Source organism: Polypterus senegalus, chromosome 12 (assembly GCF_016835505.1).
Source record: "Polypterus senegalus isolate Bchr_013 chromosome 12, ASM1683550v1, whole genome shotgun sequence".
NCBI lineage: Eukaryota > Metazoa > Chordata > Cladistia > Polypteriformes > Polypteridae > Polypterus > Polypterus senegalus.
Genome location: NC_053165.1, coordinates 109,468,381 through 109,489,188, shown reverse-complemented (window position 1 = coordinate 109,489,188; position 20,808 = coordinate 109,468,381).

Genomic DNA, 20,808 nt, shown 5'->3' with positions numbered 1-20,808 from the left:
GACTGGTTAGGATCTTATTGTTCTTATCCATTATTTAACCAAAAAATCCCTTCTAATTTCTGGACTGTGTTCAAATAAAAAGCACATTTATTCCCCCTTCCTCCACTCCCTTCACACTGCCCCTGAACTTTATTTCTTCTAGTTTTTATTTAATTAGGTCTCCCAGTCCTGGTTTTGCTCTAACAATTCTTTTTTATTGCCTGACTTATTCCATCATTTTCCCAACTTTGATTTTTGGTTGTGCTTTCTTTATTTCTCCTCCCTCTAAAAAGATTGTTATCATTTTCTTTAATTACCTCCCACAATTCAGCCTTGGTTTTACACAGTTCTTTTACTGTAAAGACCTTGTGTATGACCACTTGGATCTGAAAAGAAGTCTGGCTTAAGTTAACAATATGTTCATCTGAATGATTAGTTGCCACTGTATTTATAGTTTGTTAGCATTTACTTCAAGGCATTTGCCATTTTAGCCATTTTTCTCCTATTTACGTTCCTTCATTTGATCAATAAATGTGCTACAAACAAAACACATGTTCCTTATGATTATAATTGTTGTTCTTTATTACACTTTTTTCAACTTCTTCTGACCTTATTTTGCTGTTCTTCATAAGCAATTTTAAATTTCTGGGTTACGGAATTCAATTCTGACATAGATTTTCTGGAGGCTTCCATTTTGTGAGTTGCACTGCAAGGACACACTCCCAGTTCTGGGGCCATACAATACAATACAACTCATTTTTTGTATAGCATTCATCACTGATTGCAGGTGCAGAGTGTTGTGAACAATTCTGTTAAAATACAAGTATAGGTTATACTAATTACAAAATACAGAACTGGTGCACATATACCTGTAACTGCAGATTTGTTAAAACACACATAGAACAAGGTAGAAACCAATTAAATATAAATGAAAACCAACAATATCTGTCCATTAATTAATTGATGAACCATGGCCAGCTGACAACAGTGGAGATTACAATTGTGAATAAGAAAGTCAAAAATAAACTCACCGTCCTGAAGACTTACCCTCTCCTGTGCTTTTTATAATGGAATCTGTGCTGGCCATCCAATTTAATGAGAGAATGTTTCCATCTGATGATTCCAATGCTTCTTTATCCAAGATGGCTTTTGAATATGCAGGAGAGCAGCCTGGCAGTAGAGCAGTGGTATCAAGTGCCACATCCAGATCCCATAAAAAGAAATAGAATAGAGGAGGGTTAGTAAAGGTTTAAACATATTTTATTACTTATACTGAAGAGGCAACGTGGGTCCCTGTTCCCATGGGCTCACCACCTAAGGAGGTCGGGTGCAGTGTGAGTTGGGAGGAGAGGGAAATCTGGGCATCTCTGCTCAAGCTGCTGCCCCTGTGACCTGATCTCAGATAAGCAGAAGAGGATGGATGGATGAATGGATATTACTTATACTTCTGTAGAAATGGCTAACACACAGAAATGCACTATACACAGCTAATCAGCAGCTCTAGTCAGGGTATGCTGCACTAAAGTAGTGAGCCTTCAGCCTGAATTTAAACTGTGAGACTGAAGGGGCATCTCTTATATTAGCAGGCAGAACATTTCACAGCCGTAACTAAAAACATTTAACATTGCACTGTTATTTTATTAATCTTTGGAATCTTAAGCAGGCAGTCATCTTTGAAATATAAATGTGTGCTGAGGTTCGTAAGTAATGATAAGTTCAGAGAAGTAAGCAGGACCTTGGCCATTTACTTTGTAAGTTAAAAGGTGGATTTTGAAATCAGCCCTAAGCTTAATGTGGAGACAGTGTAAGAACTTGACACTGGAGTTCTTTGTTCATACAGAGGTGTAGCTAGGATTTTCAGCGCCTGAGGACAACTGATGATTTTGCACCCCCTCCTGTTTGCCAAAATGCAATGGGGAAAGGAAAGAAAATTTTAAAAAATGTATTTAAAATAATAGTATTTTAAGAAAAAAAATTCATATAAGTCTCCGAAAATGATAACGCCGCCTCGTATTCTTTAAAATCTAAATCCGTCATTAGTTTTTGTAAGAAAAAATTTGTTTTCCACATTTAAAAATGATTTTAAAGAAAGTATATAGCAAATTATAAAGCAAAATAATTATATATTTATAAAAACTGCATTACTTACAATTTATTTGTGCGAAAATATGATGGGGAAACGTCTAGACTTTTGCAGACATCTACTGGAATATTTCACCACAGCCCAATCAATTTTCTATCAAACACATAAACACAAATCACTTGGGACACAGAAATGGTGTTTGCAACAACTTAGACAATGATACACTAATGCCTGATGTCAGTTGTACGACCTGTTTAATAATGTCAAAAATGTTTCTGGGCGGGAGTCAAGCATGTTAGAGTAGTGGAGGGGATAAATTATTGTCTGTTGGGTATATAGAACTAATACGTGCTTCGAAATCAGAAAGAGACAAAAAACATAGGAAAAAGATATCCTCATACTGATGGAGTGATGGACTGAATATGCAGATGTTTTTTATTTACTTTTTAGTGCATTTAAGAATGGAAAACATTTCAATCTAAAATTTCATAACACCAATTTGGCACCCCCTGGATGCTGCACCCGAGGACAGAAGTAAGCTATGCCACTGTGTTCATACAATATGGTTTGTTTGATTATTTTTGCCAGAGCATTTCGAAGTAACTGAAAGATGCATAATGATTGATTTCAACACCCAGTGAATAATGCTTTTCAGTAGTCAGCTTTTCAGGAACTCTGAGTAAGAAGCGAGTAGAGAGGACGCTGGCGTTGAATGTTCGCCGCTTCTCCCTCTGAGTTTTATGAGTTTTATATTGTTTATTTATTATTTTACTTTTAGTTTAGTTTTTAGTTAGAAAATTTTGTACTTTTTTGTACTGTTTCATCGTCTGCCATGGGTTTTTACGGATTTTACCAAGTTTTATTAAGTTTTAGCTGACTACTCACTTGTTGCCCGGATATACTGTTTTACCGTCTGCCGTGGATTGTACAGATTTTATCCAAGTTTTTGCTGTATATTCACCCGATGCCCGGATTTTCTGTTTTACCGTCTGCTTTGGATTTTACGGCGCTGTCTGGATAGCATCTCTCCCTTCTTCTTCGGTCAGAATGGCGTTCAGTTATTCCAGCTCACAACTCCACCGACTTAATCCCGCAACCACTCCTGAAATTAACATCCCCATCATTAAAGAACTTGGACTCCTTTGCCATCCTCGATACACTCATAGAGGCTCCGGTCGAAAGTTCATCTTTCATAACCAGCCAAAGAGCTCTGCTCCCAATATTCCATCTTTCTGGTCACCTGTCGCACATTTGACGCGTCATCAGAGCATCGTCCTTCCAACTACTATCAACTATGAAAGTATCGTGAGATCTCTGCACTCCAGCATGGGAAACACAGCGAGATTCTCAGATCCCCGCCTGGATTTATTTTGTGGAGTCGATTCTAAGCTGCGTGGAGTGGATTTTAATGTTTTGCGACCAGTACAGAGATTTACCTCACAGTCATTAGTCAAATTTGAACTGTTTAACTCTCAATCCATCTGCAATAAAGCCATACTGATTGAAGAACACATCAGGGAGAAAGGACTTGACTTCATGTGTCTGACAGAAACACGGCACCAGTCAGAGGTTTACTCTGCCCTAAATGAAGCCTGTCCTCCTGGCTACAGTTACTTGGAAGCAGCTTGCAGCACTGGGTGTGGTGGTAGCTTAGCTATCATCCACCGTCAGGATTTGGGGTTGTCCCGTATCTTGATACCTGCAACATCTTCCTGCGAGTGCCTTGCATTTAAATGTAAGCCTCCTTTTCCCATGACTGTTCTCCTTATCTACCGTCCTCCAAAACCCAACTCTGCCTTCATCCTGGGAATGACTGATCTTCTCACAACACTCTGTGCTACCTCTGCCAACATCATAATTCTAGGAGATATAAATAATCATATTGACAATCCCACAGGTTATCTCACTGCTGATTTCCTTGAGCTACTGGATTCTCTCAATCTACAACAACATGTTGATGTCCAAACACATTCCAGGGGTCACACACTTGACCTGGTCATTTCAAATTCTGTCTTAATTAGTAACCTACAGGTATATGATCTTGGTATTTCAGACCACAAAGTAGTGTCAATGGAGCTGCCCTTTCTTTCCCCCCATACCAAAGTAAAATGACAGATTCATTTCAGAAATCTGAAGAACATCAATGTGGATGTCTTGGCCCTGGACCTTAAACTTCTCTCCTCTAACCCTATCAGCTCCCTCTCTGTTGCTGACCTTATGGACTTTTACAACCAGTCCCTGAGCAGTCTCCTGGACTTCCATGCCACCTTAACATCCAGGTCCATCTCATTCTCATGCTCAGCACCTTGGTACACCTGCAAACTGCGAAAAATGAAGACAGCTGGGCGTGTCCTTGAACAGCGGTTCAAGGCCTCTGGGCTGACTGTCCACAAACAGGCTTACAGGGAACACAAGAGGGTGTATGCAGAAGCTCTGAAGGTTGCACGGTCCAGGTTCTATTCCACCATCATCAGCAACAGTTCCAGAAACCCCAAAAAACTTTTTTCAACTATAAATCACCTTCTCAAACCTCCTTCACCTGCCCACTCTGAGGCCACCGATGAGAGGTGCAATATGCACATTAATTTCTTCAAACAAAAAGTTGATAATATCCTCTTACACCTCTCCACCACGGATATCCTGCCACCCCCAACTGTCGACCTACTGTCTGAGACTGTCCAGCCCCTTTGCTCCTTCTCTGTTGCCACACGGGAAGAGGTGGAGGACGTCATCAAGAAAATGAAACTGTCTACCAGTTCCCTGGACCCTTTCCCCTCAGCTTTGCTGAGGGCCAATGTCTCTGCCATCTCTCCACTTATCACCAGGATCATAAACCAGTCCCTCTTGGCTGGCCATATTCCTTCTTCACTAAAAAATGCTGTTATCAGACCCCTACTGAAAAAACCCACCCTGGATTCTGAAGTTCTCTCTAATTATAGGCCCATCTTTAATCTTCCATTTCTCTATAAAGTTCTGGAAAAAAATAGTTGCAACACAACTTCATGATCACCTCAAACTGAATAATCTGTTTAAAAAGTTTCAGTCTGGTGTCCGCCCTGGCCATAACACCGAAACAGCCCTGGTCAGGGTCACCAATGATCTTCTGATAACAGCAGATACTGGTTCCCCTTCTTTACCCATCCTCCTTGACCTGACAGCTGCTTTTGACACAATAGACCACAACATTCTCCTTCACCGCCTGAAATACACCATTGTACTCTCTGGGAATGTTCACAATTGGTTCACATCTTACCTGACTGGCAGAACTGAGCATGTCGCCCTGGGCAGCGCAAAATCTCATACCCACAACATCACCTGTGGTGTCCCACAGGGCTCTGTGCTAGGCCCCATCCTTTTTACCATCTACATGCTCCCTCTTGGAAATGTCATTAGCAGACAAGGTTTATCTTTTCACTGCTATGCTGATGACACTCAGCTTTACCTCAAGACTACCCCCACCTCCTCTACTGCTCCTCTGCCAGTATCTACATTGACTACCTGCCTGGAGGAGATAGAGGCGTGGATGAGGCTCAATTTTCTTCAGCTAAACAGATCCAAAACAGAAGCCATCATAGTTGGCACATCACACCATCTCCGCTCTTCTACAATCACCAGTATCACTTTCGCTGGCCAAAACATTCCCCTTTCCACATCTGTCACTAATTTGGGTGTTAAAATGGACCCTCAATTCACCTTTGACGTCCACATCAAACACCTCTGTAAGTCTTCCTTCTACCACCTCAAGAATATTGCTAAACTCCGACCAACTCTCACCCTGGAAGATGCAGAGAAGCTTGTCCATGCCTTTGTCTCCTCCAGGCTGGATTACTGTAATGTGATCCTCATCAGGATTCCTGGCAAGAGTATTCAGAGATTCCAGTATATTCAGAATTGCGCTGCCAGGATCCTGATGAGGGTGCAAAAGCATGACCATATCACCCCAATCCTGAAAACCCTTCACTGGCTCCCTGTTCCACTCAGAATTGAGTTCAAGGTCGTTCTCCTCACCCATCAGTGCATCTATGGACATGCCCCCCTTTACTTACAGGAACTCCTTACCCCTCATACCTCCTCACGCACTTTCTACTCTGTACACACTAACACTCTCCAAGTCCCTAGAACCAAGCTTCGCAGTATGGGTGACGGGGCTTTTTCATCTGTGGCGCCGAGACTGCGGAACGCCCTCCCTGACTCCCTGAAAGCCCCACATTCAACTGATGTTTTTAAATGGAATCTAAAAACTCATCTTTTTAGAAAGATATTTTGTTAAAGTATACATAGATTTTCTTGTTTTGTTATATTTGTTTTTACTCTGTAGCACTTTGAGATTTCTAAAATATGAAGTGCAATATAAATAAAATGTATTATTATTATTATTATTATTATTATTATAGTCAATCCTACTTAAAATAAATACATTAATTAATTTGTCAGTTTCTTGCATATTTAGAAAACATCTTAATATTTTAACATTTTTAAGATGGACAAAGCAGGTTTATATAGCTTGATAATGTGTGAGTTTTAAATGACATGCTAGTGTCAAAAATAACTTCTACACTGCGTGCTGATTCAGTAAAACTAATGGTGATTCCTTGTGAGGTAAAAAGTGACAGAATATTGTTGCTGTCAGCACCATTCCCTCAAATAACTAACATCTCTGTATTTTCTGCATTCAGTAAAAAATAGTTATCATTCATCCACCTTTTTAACTCACTAACAAAATTAATTAAGGACCAATTATTTAAGGACCTACCATAAAGAATGGTATAATTGGGTCTCATCTGCATATGAGTGAACATTAACGTTATGTTTCCTAATACTAGTTTCCAATGGAAGCAAGTAAATGAAAACAGTCCCAGTATTCAGCGCATGCGGGGCACCATATTTAACTTCTGAGTGTAATGATGGAGTACTGTCAGTACATTTCTGTATTTACTGGAAACGATTTGCTAAATAAGAAGTAAACCAGGCAAGGACAGTGCTAATGAGCCCAAATGTCATTTTCCAGCCTCCATAATAAAATAGAATGGTCAATGGTGTCAAACACAGTGCTTAAATCTAACAACATAATTGCTGTGGAAATGCTATGAAATGGCCTTTGATGTTGTGGCGCCTGATGTCATGGATGCAATGAGTTAAAAAGTCACATATGACGACCTTTCCTTAATTCAAGTTTGTAGAAGCTCAACTGAAAACAACCTTTGCGCTCACAATATTTTAGCTATTTAGATTTCCAGGTTCTTGACTTTTGCTTTGATTTGCTTCCCTATGATTCTTGCTTAACAGTTTGGCTTAGTGGAAAAATTGAACTGTTGTCTGGTTTCAAATCTCTGGATAACCTTGTCTGTATGGAATAACACTTGAATCAATATTACCTCTAGTTTTTGAAGCAATTTGTATTTATCACTTGTTTCTAAACTGTCAAATATAGTTTAATTATAACTAACATTTCACTTTTACCAGCTTCTTTTTCTCATTAATGATACTTCTACTTTAATGGTCATACTTTTTGATTCCTTATTAACAAAGCTATTCCCATACTTCAGTTTTGATTTGTTCCCGAAAAGTATGCCACACTCTTTATCTGTTATGTTTCACTCAGGGTTCTCCCTGGCAGGAGTTCAAATTCCTTTTTTATGTCTTATTTGTTGATTTTTGTTTCTCCTATTCATGATAATCTTGTTAATTATTTCATTTCCTTTTGTCTATGTATTTTCAACTATGATCCATGTGTCTTGTGGGTGGTTCCCCAGAAGGTCGAACTATCTGCTTATCACTGTCAAGCGGTTGCCCCCAGCCCTATACTGGCTGTGAAAAACATGCAGTCCCCTGCAGTTCACTGAATGTGCTGGCACTGGTGAGCTCTCTGCTTCTTTTTGATTATTGATCTTCTGGATTTTGACCTTTGTGCTCTATTTTGATCATTCTTGGGATTTGTGTATTGAGACTTGTTCACGCTGAGATTTTCTTTCAGGCAACTCTTGCTCTGCCTTTTTTTCTCTGTTGAGCTTTATGTTAGGAAGAGTGTTTTTGAGAACTAGTTCTTTTATTTATAACAGCCCTGCATATGCCCTTTCACAACTAGCCCCCTCTAGTGTGAAATTTGTGTCATTGCTGACTCAAAGTACCCAAAGTCCATAACATTATCCAGCTCTTCATAATTTTCTGAACTTTCATTTGTTTATCAATCATTATAGTGGCAATTGTAATCATTTAGTATTGTAATTATTTCCATTCTTTTCTTCCTTCTCCTTGTCCTTCCCTTTCTTTATTTCTCTTTACACTTCACAAAAGTTTTAGTTTTGCTTCCCCTTTGCCTACGTTTTCTATCTTGTTCTATGTCTAGAGCCTGGGGTATTCACTACCAGGGTGTTCCTGCGATTACTGCATTTCATGTAAATACTCATCCAAACTTTCATCATCTGATTCCTCATCATCTTCCTCATCAGCCTCAATTATTAACATTGATCTGTTCTAGTGAAGTAAGATTTTGGACAGTCAGTGTCAATGATGTAGGATTTTGGACAGTCATTGAATCTATTGTAATTCTTCCCACACAAATTGCAAATTACCGCTTACTCACTATTTCTGGCTAATGACCAAAACTTCATAATTTCCAGCACATCATCTTATTACAAAATTGTGCCATTTGACCTTGTACATCACCTTTCTGACACATTCTATGTTGCTATTTATCATACACTACTATATCCACTCTCCTATCTGCATAGTTACAGTCATCTTATATCTTATCCTTAAACTGATTTTAATAAAACTTGACTTTTTGATGTTCTGAATGACTTAGAATATTAACATACCTCTCTGCAGTAGCCCTTGGGCCATCATCATATTTAGGGAAGAAATGTCTTTAATCATCAAAAAGTTCCATTCAAGAACAAAAGCAGAAGAAATAACGGAATAAACTGCACGTTTTCAAAATAAAGTTTACTTGGCACAAATTCCATTCTCATTCAGCTCCCAGTGTGATTTGAATTTAGTCACATTTGAGCAGTCTCTCTTACCTATTCACTCCTGGTGCACCCTTCTGGACTCTCTGCCTTTTTCTTTTGTTCATTTCTTCAAATCACCAAATGGATTATACAATATATCTCCTGCTTTCATTTTCTCACCATGAAATATATTAGTCTCTGACATCTTTTTTGTCCATATTGGAGCAACTACAACTGCTGTGTACTCAGGTGCCAGGGAACAGATGATGTTAGAGCCAACCAGCATGCATCACATTCCATGTGCTACTCCAGAGTTTCATAAGTTGGAACTGCAATGGAGTGAAGGCTTTCCCAAGGCTGGTTCCTACCTTCTATCCAGTTCTGCAGGGACAGACTCAGGCCCACCACAACTTTTAATGTTACACTATAAAGGTTTGTGGACAATTGACCATCACACCTACAGTATATGAGCTTGTTGGACATCCCATTCCAAAACACTGGCCATTAATATGGAGTAGACCCCTCACTGTTGCTATAACAAAGCTTTCCACAAGAGTTTGGAGTGCGTCTGTGGAAATTTGTGCCCATTCAACCAAAACAGCATTTGTAAGATCAGGTACTGATGTTGGAAGAGAAGACCTGGCTCATAACTGACGTTCCAATTCATCCCAAAGGAGTTCATTGGGGTTGAGGTCAGGACTCTGTGCAGACTAATCAAGTTCCTTCATCTCTTTATGGACATGCACAGGGTCACAGTCATACTCAAATAGATTAGAGCCTCCCCCAAGCTAATGCCAGAAGATTGGAAGCACACAATTGTCTAAAATATCTTTGTATGCTGTAGCATTAACAGGTCCTTCACTGAAATCAAGAAGCTTAGCTCAAACCTGGAAACACTTCTCACACTATAAGCTCTCCTCCACCAAACTTTACAGTAGGCACTTTGCAGTCCTGAAGGAGGCATTCTTGTGGCATCCCATTTCAGTTCTTGTGCTGATGTTGCTACCAGGCAGCTTGCAGCTCTGGTGTGCGAGATACAACAGAGGTAAGGTGATTTTTCCACACTATGCACTTCATCACTCAGCGGCCAAACTCTGCGAATCTGCATGGTCTGCCACTTCATGGGTGAGCTCTTGTTGCTCCTCAACACTTCCATCTTATAATATTAGCACTTAAGGCTGATTTAGACTTCTGCAGGCACATACCTACCTGTAAACACTAGCTGGCGATGTCTGACTCTGTCTCTCTGTGCTTCACATGTAGTCAGCTAGCCAGGAGCGAAAAATGTAAAATGCAGAAAGTTTTTGCCCTCCAGGCATTATATTTATTTATTTACTTACTTACTTACTTACCTATCTATCTATTTATGTATTTGTTTATTTAAAGAGTTTCTGTACAAAAAATCCACCTGGGGACAAATGCAGTTCTATCTAGCAGTGCTAATTGGTGCTCTGCTGTGCCACTTATAATATGATTTTTATTTTTTAAACAGGTTGCACACCATATAAGAGTTTGAAAACCACACCATATTGTGTGGACTCGGCATTGCCTGTTGTTGGACTTCTCAACTATTTTTTGCACAAAGAAAATTTCAAGCAATAAAGATCAAGTTTTACAAACAACCAATGCCCACTGATCTGTTGTCTGTAATTTTATAGGTCATACAAAAAAGATTACTAAATTCCAGATTTTTATTTCTATTATATTTTGATAGCTTCCAACTTTCACATTAAGTTCATTTGTAGTATGGACTATTAAATCGAAAATATATTAGTAATACTTGCCTTTCATTAACACTTGGTGGTTAAACATTTTTTAAATTTAGCCAGTTTCAATGATTTCTATTACTAAGCAGAAATGAGGGGGCTATGAAAAAACTGCATAAAAAATATATTCTCTAAAGTGAAAAGATATATCCAATTGACTATTCTAAACATCCCAGAATCCTAAGGAACCAAAACAAGGACTTGCGGTCAAATCAGCCACCTTGGCTACCCCAGTTTTAAGCGTGCTCAGCCCCGGTCATCATTAGTCAGCACCTTCAGTAATGATTTTTTTATTGATGACATTAATACATTTTGATACTAACATGGAAAACTGTGAGTAAAAATATCATGAAGCTCTTGTATGGGTGGGCTGATGGAGACTCATCTATACTAATAAAAGGCAAAGCCCTCACTGATTGACTGACTGACTCACTCACTCATCACTAATTCTCCAACTTCCCGTGTAGGTAGAAGGCTGAAATTTGGCAGACTCATTCCTTACAGCTTACTTACAAAAGTTGGGCAGGTTTCATTTCGAAATTCTACACGTAACGCTCATAACGGTCTACAACGTCTGCCATGTTGAGCTTTCTTATTTATGGCCTCATCTTCACGAAATTCGGTAGGTGGCTTCCCTGCGCTAACCAAAACCGATGTACGTACTTATTTCGGTGGTATGATGCCATTGTCGGCCGCCATATTGAACTTTCCAACGGTCTTTGTTACTTATGGGCCCATCTTCAAGAAATTTGGTACGCGGGTTCCCAACGCTAACTGAATCCTACTTACGTACATATATACGTCCATAGCCTGCAGCTCGGTCAACGTGTGAGGAGGCGTTGGGTCCCCCATCCCCACACCTCCCACGTTGTTGGCTGCCTGCCTATATAAGGCCGTCCGTCGCTCCGGTCTCTTCATTCCCTTCCTTGCTTCGCCACGGGATTCACGTCTCCCTGCTGATAACTGCAGCCTTTTTATTTAATCCACGGCTTCTCCGCTGTTTTATTGTTCATTTATTATGATTATTGTTATTGTGTAGGTATTTTAGACTTACTTTACATTGTTCAGGTACCCATTTCCTTTATCATTCCAACCCTCATTACCATGTCTATCGAGATGATCACCATCGATCAAAGAACTGTCACTTACCGAGTGGTTTCCATGCCCGGAGATGGCACCTGCCTTTTCCATTCTCTTTGTTACATATTGCACGGCCATATCAGGCTCACTCTTGATATCCGGAGGAACATTGTGTCTAATGTATTGAATGACTGGGACAGGTTCAAGGTGTGGACTGATGACGGTACAGGAGATAATTATACTACACAGGAGCACTATAAGAGTGAAATGCTTAAGCCCTTCACCTATGGATCTGCATGTGAGTTGATGGCTGCCGCTGATTTGTTCGGTTGTCGCTTTCAGGTGTACCGAAATGGCCAAATATTTTACACCTTTGGACAACCGCCAATGCCTCTTTAACATCTTAGATTCACAGGTGATGATTTCAGTAGTGGACACTTTGATGTTTATGAATGTTTAAACTCTCAAAAGCTGGATGTGAAGTTATCCATTAAACCGGTTGTGTGCTTACAACGCTTGACAGGTGCCGAATGTCACTTCAACACAACAAGTCCTACAAATACTGTCGTAATTGAAACAAACTATGAAACTCAAACTGATTATGACAGCAGCAGTCCAAGCTGTGAGATATGAAACAAGATTACTGTTCACATGGCCAACTGTACGTTGCATGCTCAAGAGTAAGCTCAGCACACAGCTTGGTCATATTACAAACGGAGGGCCGAACTGACAACATGGTATACAAAGAGATCCTTAACAAATAATTATTGGTATATTTTCCCTCAGTTTAAAAAGGTTTACTTTTCTTCTTAATAAAAAGTTTAAGGCAGTACTTCGCCGCTACGAAGCACGGGTATTTTGCTAGTCCTTGATAAGAGACACACAACTGTCCAAGGATTATTTTGAGATAGAAAGAACTGAAAAATGCAAACGTAAGCGTAGTCAGGACAAGCAGAAAGTGAAAGTCGGGAGATCATAAATGAAAGGCAACCAAGGAAAAGGGGAGAAAATGAGAATCAAACGAGGGAGTCAAAAGGAAAATCATAACCAAAAACCCAACCTGACACTAGAGCCTACAATAGAGATTTCAACACATTGAATATCCAATGAGTGATAGTGTATTCTGAACCCACTATACTAATATGACTGCCATTATTATTGTTATTATTATTTAATGGTTTTTCAAGATAGTCCTTTTGTTATTTTCTATAATAGACCTAGGCAAAGACATGAGAGAGTTTTATGTGGTGTGCATAGGAGTATATGATTTGGAGGATTCTATTTGTGTTAAGGATTTCCTCACTTTCTGAAATTAATTTAAAATGGCTGCTGTCTGTAGTTTGATGTTTGTGTATACTTTATATTTAATCTCTGTAAGAGAAGAAAACAAGGCAGCATAAAGGTTTGGGGCACCAAATGGTGAACCCTCAATAATTGTTCTGAAAAGAAACAAACAAAAAAAAAAATGCAGTTAAAAAGAGTGAATGTTTTTCGCAGACATGAGTCCAGGTAGATCTTTCAACTTTGAGGACTTCCAATAGTAAGAGGCAGGTCCAGAAGGATGAACACAAGCAGTGATGTTAGTGATGGTAAAGCTGTCTGCCTTCAACATCTGCAGAGGAAGGAGGAAAAGAGATGTTAGTATAAAGTGCCAACCCCTGGAGTGGCGGGGTATTACCATTACTAGAGCCTTTCAGCTGTTCCCTATGCACACATGTTGACAGCAAGCTTTGGTGTAGTGAATATGGGATGACACCAGAGGTGGAGTACGACAATAGGCACAAAGATAACCCTGGCCATTCATGACAAACAGCGTATTTCATCTCTCATTTCTGTGTACTGCATTTTCTTTGTGTGTGTATTTTGCAAGTTGTATGCTTTTTGTACAGTAATGTCAATTATATGCCTTGTTTTATTTTGATTGTGTACCATGGTTATATCTGGTCTGTTATGGTGGATTGTTTTGTCTGTCAGTATGGTTCTGTCCCAGTCTAGTTCATATGTGACATTTTCTAGTGCTGTTATGGCAGTGTACTTATATAGGGCTTGTATGTGTCAACTAGTTTGTTCTGCACACAAGGCTGATCAAGTTCTGCCATGCTTGTGATTTTTAAGTCCACTATGATGTCTTTAGTAAGGAGGATAAGTGGTGTGTAGTTTGTGTTTACATGAATTATTGCTTTGTATATTGTTCATGTGTGCTGTTTTGTGTGAAAGAATTTTCTTAAATTTATTAATCTGTTTGTTGTGTGAATTAATTCTATCTATGACCCCTCTGCCTCCCTCAGTATATGGAAAATTAAATCGTTCTTCGGTTGCTTTGGGTTGGTGTTGTTCATGTTTTCCTTTGGAGATGTTGTAGGCCTAATTGTCACCAGTGTGAGTACTGGTATGGCACATGTTTTGATGCTTTTAATTATGTTGTATTCAAGTATGTTTTGAGTATTTGTGAAAGACGTGATGTATATTTTTGTGTAAGAGTGTATTTAATTTGTTTGTCCTGTAGGAACACAAGGTATTTGTACAGTTCACCATGTACCAGGGCCTCGATTCATTTTCCATTTTCAAGGTTATACCCACCTTCTTTAGGGACTCCGTATTCAATGTTAATTGTTTGACATTTGTCCACTCCTCACTCCATGTGTATCTCTTGTGAATACATTTTGATCATCTCTACTAACTGTTGTAATTGCTTGTTTCTTCCTTGATGTTATCCATATAGACGATATGTGATAGGGTGTATTGTTGGTGTTGGTTTTTTTGACTTTGTATCCAAGTTGTATGTTTTTTTTTTTGATAATGGTTTGAGAGCGAGACAGGACCCAAGAGGGCTAAGTGAGCCTCCCTGGAAGATGCCTGATCTTATTTGTATTGAGTCTGTGTGTACTGATGTGTTGTTGATACGTCCATGTAGTGTTGTTCTCCAGTGTCCCATTGGTGTTTGTAGGCAGCGTATGAGTACAGGGTGTAACTTGTGTAAGTGTACTATTTGTATTAGCCAAGTGCGTTGAACACAGTTAACTGCTTTTTTGTATTCAATGAATGCTGTGTGTGGATTTCCATGTGTTTGCTGAAATATCACAGAGTCAATTAAGAGCTGTTCCTTGCAATTTGTTTCCTTCAGCAGCCTTTTTATTGTTTTATGCTTATCTCATTATCTGTGATGTGTGTGTGTATATATTTTGTTTATTATTTATGCAATAAGTATACTGTAGAGTGAAGACAGACAGGCGATAGATAGGCCTGTAGTTTTTGGGATGTGTGGTTTCATGTATGTGATATCCCCTGTTAAACACTGAGGTGTCTCTTATGGGTTGCGTGTATTGTATGGCAGTTAGATTGCAAGTTTTAAGAGCAGAATGATGAACTCCACACCCAGTGCCATCTAGTTCTATTATTATTATTATTATTATTATTATTATTATTATTATTATTATTATTATCCATCCATCCATTATCCAACCCGCTATATCAGGGGTGCCCAATGCGTCGATCGCGATCGATCGGTAGATCGCAAAGGTAGTGCAGGTAGATCGCGTTGCATTCAATTTTTTTTTTTTTTAAACGTTAGTCTATCATATATCTTCCTTATGGCATTTGCCACTTGATTGACATACAGGGCGGCCATTTTGAGATCTCTTTTCTTCTAACACACTCGTCATCCCGCACGCACGATCAGACTGCAAAACTCCGGCTGTGATCTAGTTAGCTTTCCAATTTATATCGACTAAAGAAGGGATTTTTAAAAATGTGTTTAGGGAGGGTATGTGCTGGATGTGGAATTGGAAGAGGGTCTTTTTCTCTCACAATGTCACAATCGAAGTGCGTTTGTCTGATCTGTCAATCTATCGTTGCTATTTCAAAGAAGGAAAATGTGGAAAGGCACTTTCGAACTGTTCATAAAAACTACGAAACTGACGTCCTTCCGAAAAGCGATCTGAGAAAGAGGAAGGAGAGGGAACTAAAATCGCAGTTAATCGGACAGGCGTCATTTTTCACTCGCTGAATTCAAAAACTCCTTGACTGCATTATTCGGCTTTACTTATTTATGCGAGTCAGCCTTTTCCCACATGAAGATTATTAAATCTAAATACTGTAGTGTCCATAAATGTATTGAATTGTTATTGTGCCATAAAGGTTATTCAGTTATGCAAGGTACGACAACATATATTTTATGTATAAAGTATACTCAGTATGTATACTATATATATATCATTTTTAATGTAGGCAGATCTTTTCGACCTGGTCATTTTAAAAGTAGCTCGCAAGCCGAAAAAGTGTGGGCACCCCTGCACTATATCCTAACAACAGGATCAGCCAATCCAGCCAACACAGGGCGCAAGGCAGGAAACAAACCCCGGGCAGGGCGCCAGCCCACCGCAGTATTATTATGATTATTATTATTATTATTGATTTGACCACTTAAAACAACAATTTGTATCATATTTTTCATTTTAGCTACGGATCACAGATTTCACTTCAAATCCCAAGTCCCCTTTTGTGTGACCCCAGACAAGTCTATCAGGGATCCAGTGTCTATCATGTCTTTAAATCACAAGCTAGCCAGCGTCTTGTATGTATACAATTGCACTGTATGAGTTTCTTTGCATAAAGACATCAGACAAATATACTGTAATACATTTAAAGTTTTTAAACTGGTTTCAGTCAGTTACACTGTTTTATTCCCCATTAATCCTGCAGTGCTAGAACAGTTTTTTCTGTGTATATTATAATTGCTCAGATACTAAAAAATAGCTTACATGGAAGTCTGTGCATCTAGAAATAATTACTTTTAAATATAAAGATAGAACGTTATCTTTAAATAACTAAAAATATCAATGGTTTAACAAAGGAAAATGACAAGTTGATAAAGACATCTTCAGCAGGAACTTACGGCACTTTAACTTTACAGGAAAGGCTGAGGAAGATGATAGCAAATATTCCTGACAGGCAGCCACACCTTGGTGTTCAAAATGAGCAATCGTGAGGACACAGAATGTGTCGATCAAAATCTATAACAAAGAGAAAATAATGTGAAGCTAAAAAGTACCTTGGTAATGTAATACCTGCATTAAAGATTTGCTATAGCTCCGTCAATAATTATCACCCTGGCACTGCTTAAGTAAAAAGCACAGAGAAAATTACAGGATGATTGCGAAAGTCTGTTAGTCAATGTGCTGAATCTGTTAGTCAAAGCTGCAAGAACTGAAGTGCCAGCAGAGGAAACGAGGCCACAGCAGGCAAAAGAACAATTGAAGGAAAAAGAAAAGAATTCAGGACAATGCGAGGCTTTACTAAAAATAAGAAATGCTACAAGTAAACTTCAGCAGACTAGACGATGACTTTTGAAGAGTGTGCTTTGTGTGTGTCAGGGTGAAAGAGGAGAAGGATCCACAACGACACGAGGACTCGGCAGGCAAGGCCTTACATGAATCGTAGCTGAGCTTCTACTTCAGTCATCTGTCCATTATCAAACAGTTCAAGGTTACAAGGAGTGGCCACCTATCTTGGCAGCATCACGTATCAGGGAGGAACAAGCACTAGATGGGGGTACATTCACTGCCATACCCACATTCACTCAGACTGAGTCGACTTACAGTTCTCCAACATGCACACTTTTGATGTGTATACACAGACAGAGCCCAGAACGTGAACCTTGGACTGGGTGAGACAGCAGTGTTAACTACCGTATCATCATGGAAACCAAGTCTCCATCAATTAGCCGATATTGTTTTTTAACAGAACATTTATTTATTTGTTCATTTATATTTCCTATAATTTGTGTGAGAGTTGTTACAGAAAGGCCAGAACTTACAGATATTTAAACTTTGTTGATTGCGGCAGGCAGATCCACTGTTCTCTCTACAGTTGAGTTCCATTCAGTCCTTAATAATGGGCAGCATATGACAGAGTATGCAACCATCTCCATGTTTTAGTTTTGTTACGTCTAGACTACTGCAACTCTCTGCTAGTAAGAGCACCAGCATGTGTCACAAAACTTCTGTAGACGGTACAAATTGTCGTGTTAGAGGCCTTTAAATTCATGACCTTAATGAAAAATAAATCAAACACCTTAAGCATTCATCAGTCTGAAGCAGGGGTTTATTGGTAGACACAAAGAAATGCCCTACGCCCTGCTAGCACACTGCTACAGTCCCTAAGATGTGAGTGCGTGATGCTTGGAGCAAGGCTGCTTTTATATGTTATACATCATTATTTATCTCTTGTCAAGTGCCATTTCTCTGAAAGAACAAAATGATCTTAAAAATGAATGGGAAGGCTAATTTTGAAACAAACTGTAAAACCACATGCTGCTGAATTGTCATTTTCATTAAGTCAATACATAAGCTAAAGTAACAGATAACAATAAGCAAACATGGGTTAATAGCTGCTATGAGTTAAAACAAATGTGAGCCTGGATAAAATATAAGGCAACGCTGCCTGGTTAGAAAGACAATTTAATCCTTAACACTCAACCTTCAAGGTTTTAACATCCTAGAACTTCACCAACACCTACACAGCATCTCTTCTGGCGTTCAATGATTCAAGGTGGGCACATATCACTCCTCTCACTTGGTGTGTTGTAGCAGCACATATTCAGTTTAAATCCTTGATGCTTGCCTACTGAGTCATCAATGGGTCACCACCTACATGCATGGAGACACTTGTGAGGGCCTCTGCTCCTTCTCACCTACTCCTGTTAAACACTGTGGTGTCTCTTGTGGGTTGTGTGTAATGGATGGCAGTTTGTCTGCAAGTAGTGAGTGCAGAGTGGCAAACTCCATCCCCACTCAGGTCAGCCGATGAATGGCATCTAGTGATGCCACTTCTGTGTGGCATGAAATCTCAATCCAGACATGAAAATTCTGACTCCGTGAAGTGTTTGAAGACTCTTTTGTTTGGTAAATGTCTTTATTGTAACTCGCTTATATTTTGTTCTGAGTTCTGATGATTCATTTTGTAACCTTGTCCTGTAATGCTTGCTCCCAAACAGTCTCCCAGACTTATTTGATTTTGTTGACCTCTTTTGTAAGTTGCTTTCCAAAAAAGCATCTGCTAAGAAATACTTGTAAATGTAAATGTAAAAATACAAACATTACTAATGCTTCTAATGGCTGTTACTGCATGAAATGGCTGACTATTAATTTATTATTCACACAGGACTACAATGTCTAGCTGCCATTCCTTCGTTGTGCTAATGGCCATCTCTATTAGCTTATCCTTAATTAGTCATTTTTGATACTAATAAAAAAGAAACCTTTGTAATTGCATTAGCACAGTTAAAACCTGTTACTCTGTTCACTTGGGTTGCAAGATGCATTCCTAAAGTTCAGCCCTGGGTTCAAAAATGAAGAAAATGAAACCGCTTTCTCAAGACATATGTCTATTGTTTTATGCAAAATGTAGGCTATTCCATACAACAATGGTGTTTGTTACTGTCCTGAGAGAAAAGGGCAAAGTGGATCTAACCAGAAAGGGAATCCTTAGATGAAAAACAGGATGTGGACATCACAGTGGGAACTCTGAGAAACAAACACCTTACAGGTCCTCAGCTGGCTTCTTCCATAAATGCACTCCACATGTCAGTACAATATGCAACAGAGAAAAGACGACTCCAGAATGCTAACCATAATATGCTTTTCCAGTTTTCTTCTTTCCAGCGTCTGCATTCTTTTGCCCATTTTAATCTTATCTTTTTATTTGCCCGTTTCAGAGATGGCTTTTTCTTTAAACCTGTTTCCTCTTAGGCCAGCATCCCAGATGAGCTGTCACAATGGCTAGAGGTGGAGTCCTGCATTGTATTTAATGCTACTGAAGTAGGCTCCAGCTTCTCAGGACTTTAAAAAATCAGACTATGCAGATCTGATAAATGAACACATAAATGAAATGTCTATTAATCATCCATTTTGTTCAGCAGCAAATCTTCCTTGCAGCTTATTTTAATTCTCTTTGTGGAGAAGTCATACACATACATGAGGGATGTCATAACCTGGGCCTTGTGAAGTGCTCACATATTTCATTGTTGTACTTCAGTGTTCCACAATTTCCCTAAAATTGTCCCTCTGAACTCTGAATAAAATTTTCTAAGTAAATATTGGCAAATATTGGTAGGCAGTGGCACACACAGAAATGCCCACTTCTCCATACTGCCAGTCTTCTTAACCATATCTATTACAATACAATACAATTGATTTTTGTATAGCCCAAAATCAGACAAGAAGTGCCGCAATGGGCTTTAACTGGCCCTGCCTCTTGACAGCCACCCAGCTTTGAATCTCTAAGAAGACAAGAAAACACTTCCACAAAAAAAATGGAAGAAATCTTGGGAAAGGCAATTCAAAGAAAGACCCCCTTCCAGGTAGGCTGGGCGTGCAGTTGGTGTCAAAAAAAGGGGGTAAATACATTTGAACATACAGATTAAAACACAAGTAATCCTCAATATAATAGAAATATTACAAGTACAGAACAGAATTCAACAGCAGATGATATTAAATAATAGGATTTGGATTTGTTCAGAAATTGTTATCATCGAAATCGTTCAGAAATTGTTATTACATCTGCATTTAATGGGACATTAAAAAATTATTAAATTAAATTAAATGAATTGATTCTGTTCACTGGCATTCTTACTGCCAACCTGTCAAGGGTCACAGGTTCAATTAAAATTTGGAGGCCTCTGTGCTGAGAGGCCACTTTTGGTTTATGAGCTTTGCTGTTTACAATTCATTCATTATTGAATATAATTCTGTAATGTGTCATGATTTCTATTTTATTATGCCTTCATTTGAAATGGATATATTTTTTTAGCCTGTAAACTCATTACAGCTCTTTAAACCTGTACTTGCTACACAAAACTTTAGTTGAATTTGTAGAGCAGTTACTGACTTGCTTGATGGGAAAGACGCTATATAGAATAAACAATACTAATTCTGATACATTACACGGATTG